The following is a 3,951-nucleotide window of genomic DNA, read 5'->3' as shown; positions in this document are numbered from 1 at the left end:
AAGAAAAAGAAAAAAAAAGGACCTACAATATTCTTACAGAGCACTCTGGTCGTTTCATAGTAGCGCCAGATGTTTAAGCTACATAAATTGTAGCTTATCTTCAAATGCTGGCTAAACTGCGAATATATACAGACAGTGGGTCCTGGTAAACTTATTGCACAGCGCTTTAAAATTGCAAACAATATTGTATCAGTTTCCAGGGCTACGTAAAGTTAACATCTGGTTCAAACTGCCTTTACAACAACCTGAAAGGAGTCTCAGTCTCGGCATGGCACTACTGCTAAGACCATTTTCAACAGTTTTAGTATTTAAAATTTTTTTAATGTAGAGTAAGGAGCATGAAAAGTTAAGCAATATAAAAAAACAAGTCCCCCGGTCAATAAATAAAAACTTATTTTGAACATACCATGTCATACTGAGGAGAACAATAGAAGCTCCACATGATGTTGCTGTATTTGATGTTTTTGCAAATTGCATGTCTCCCGTTAGAGATGATAGAAAAAGTATGTCCCTCTTTTGGGAAACCAACACAGGACCCAGGGAAGTTGTACAATAACGTTCTAAAAATTGGGAGTTTTGTCTATAAATTGGCCTCTCAGAGAGCTTTCAGCACATGTTGCCACATTGTCTGAAGTGGTGAAGGACAGTGATCGCATTTCAAAGTTGCCACTAAGAAATTTCTATTTAATCATGTTCTACTTGTAAGACGCAATAAAAAAGAAGAAGAAAGTGGTCACTACCTAACCGAACATATCCTGCAAATTTTTACAATACAAGGAGCATATCAAAGCATACTGTCTATAGATCACATCTGCAACGCATCAGCCTAAAATGGGTCTTGGGAAGTGTTATTTGTACTCGTATAAAACTCTTAAATGCAGACACAGTTGGTTGGTGGTTTTAGTGACCCTTGAATTGTTGGTTTCACCGCATCAGTGTGTCAAAATGGAGACCGAGCTGCAACTGTTTTGGTTATTTTGTATGCAATTTTTGAACTTTTACTCAAATTCCAATGACAATTTTGGTTTGCCAATGCCACCAGTCCCTGTCAATCAAATGTGATCAAACCAACCTAACAGTCCTGGAGAAAAAGAGCAAAAGAGCATTCAATTCTTAATATTGAAATTTTACTTTGAATGTCATTTATTTAGTAATGCCTAACAACAAATTCATGGAAATGCTTTCAGCACATATTTTAGACCTTAATGATTTACCCATTGTGTTTTGGTGAGAAATTCTGAATGTAAACATAACTGTTTGTTTACAAGAAAACTTCACAGGGAGCCTTTAACATGTGAAACTAAGTTCTCAGGGGGCTTCAATTTTTATGTCATACAAAGAACCAGGTGAATCAGCTCATACCTTTTAAATTTGCAGCTTGTTAAGTGAAGTTATTCAGCATTGAAAGAGCTCTGAAACAAGCCAGACAGTCCTAAAGTCTTTGCTGTCGCATGCGACAGGACAATACACACTTTATGTCTTATTTTAAATCTGTGTGGAGACCTGTAACAATTGTATAGGCCATCCTGAATCTTATTTAATCCATCGTGGAATTGTAGTGTCTTGTTGTGTCTTAATATAAGAATATACAAATAATAAATACAATATAAATAAATAATTACAAATCCAAAAATCAACTCACAAATCTCTGTTCTGCTTCGTGACCCTTCGACCCAACGTCACGTCTTGTTGTTAGCTTTGTGTTCATTAGCTTCAGCTTTACAGCAATATGTTTGGAGTCTTTGTTGCCCTTTCAGAAGCTCAAAACCCGGCCGGAAAGGCAGTGACTTTTCAGAGACTTTGCACAAGTAATCCACGACTGAACAACTATTTGTATTTAACTTTAGTTATCTTTCTGTATGAAATGAAAACAAATCCTTTGCTGGCTATGGGCAGGAGCCAAGATGGCGCTGACTGATGGCTTTATGACCAATTACATGCAGTTTGACAGTTTAATGTGGGTTTTAGTCTCAGCCAATAGAAACCCCTAGCAGGAGGGACTTGTATTCAGTGTCTGTATATTGGGACACAGAGAGGCCAGGAAGACCACTGGAGGCCTGGAGGCTGAAATCAGCGTGATTTAGTCTACTGATATCTGACAGCAGACTGATGTATCTATCAGATCTATCAAAGACTAACTTTTTTGGGATAAAAGTGTATGGACTTTTCTGGGGGGGGGAACTAAAAAAAAATGTCTTAGTTTTTTTTTATGACAGAGTTCATTTTTGTTTCCCCTGATTCCCCAAGCAAACCAAAAATGTCTTAAACCTGGGAGAGTTAATGAACTTACAAATACATCCTCATATCTTACATTAGAAACACTCAATAAAAACATAAGCCACACACCAAGTAATAACCAGTCCTGTGTAACCAATAGTACAAAATACATTCTTTTATTCATTCATCATTGTAAATACACAACAAATCAATGTGAAATATTAACACAGACAATATTTAGTGGGATATAAATCTTGACACCATTTACACAAACTATTTTGGAAATTAATGTGCTTGTCTCTCTATTTGGAAATATTCTTTTGATGCATCCAGTCTGTAATATCAGCTTTACCCCTCTGCCAATACACACAGCTTTTATCATTTCAACTATCTGTAAAACTGTGCTCATCCTATTTCATCCCTCATTACTCTTCTCACCTAGATCATTTTGCTGTAGCTTTTAAGATTCATATTTTATTATATGTACATGATATACATTGATTCTTAAATACATTTCCATTGTCTCCAATCTATTTACAATATAAGAGCTTATTGATATTTTAAATGGGTACAAAATATGTGTTGATGCTCTAAAATATTAAAGCAAAAAGAGGCAAATGGGATATTGTATTGACTACAAATGGTTGTTTAAAGAAGTTTTACTGCGGGGGGGGGGGGGGGGGGGGGCATGTTCACCTCCAATCTCAAATACAACCAAGTATGCAGTCAAATTTGGGAAAAAACAGAAAAATAAACAGGGCTGTGTGCTATCAACAGAATGTTGACTCAAACTGCAATTCTCTTTGAAAACATCAGGTTTGTAGAATGTTTTTGTAATCAATTTCTCACATCTCCATTCCTACTGGCTTTGCAAATGGAAAGAAATTGCACTGCCATAGTATCTTTGAATCCAGTTCATGTGATTGGAAAAGCAGAACCACTCTCTGGTCTGGTATCTGCAGCAGATCAGATCACTACCTCTGTGCTAACTGTTTTTAACCCACACAGTTGTATCACAATAGATTGCAGCTGTCTCAGTCAGATCAAACAAGGTTTCCACAACGGACACAGTACTTTATCTCTCTTCTTATGGCTAAAATTTGGGCAAGGAGCTAATGTTCCAGATGAAACTCATCACTCTGAAATAGTTTTTCATTCTTTGGTTTAAGAGTATTATGCTTTGCATTGAAGTCTGAGGATGCTGTTACACAAGTAAAGCTCTGCAGTGAACAAGTATGCAATTAGCTCCTCATATGATATGACCGGTATTTTTGTGTCTGGACATTGTTACTAGTTGCAAATGTCTTGCATGGCAATTGCTGAATTCCTCAAGACTTTAAACAATGACAAGAACAGTAAGAAGAGAAAACAGATAACAAATCATGGCACATTCAGTAATGACACACACAGATATCACACATCAGATCTTTGACTTTGGAGTTTGGTAAAGAACGTACTGTGCAGGAAAAATATGGCTTCTTTGTAAATAGTCTATCTGTCTTATTATTATAAGTTGAAGGTGGATAAAAAAAGACTGGTACGTCTGTTGCCTCCATCTAGAAAAGGTCCACAACTATCACAGCATCTACTGGCTAACTTTGTGAATCCCTGAATGACATGAGAATGTGTAAAAAGTTTGTTGTGTTAGTGAGCACGCACATAATCAGCTCATTGATCTAAAACTTAAACATTGGATGTGTGTGTGTGTGTGTGTGTGTGTGTGTGTGTGTGTGT

The sequence above is a fragment of the Etheostoma spectabile genome, chromosome 2, assembly GCF_008692095.1.
Source record: "Etheostoma spectabile isolate EspeVRDwgs_2016 chromosome 2, UIUC_Espe_1.0, whole genome shotgun sequence".
In the NCBI taxonomy this organism is placed as follows: Eukaryota; Metazoa; Chordata; class Actinopteri; order Perciformes; family Percidae; genus Etheostoma; species Etheostoma spectabile.
This window is presented reverse-complemented; position numbering follows the sequence as displayed.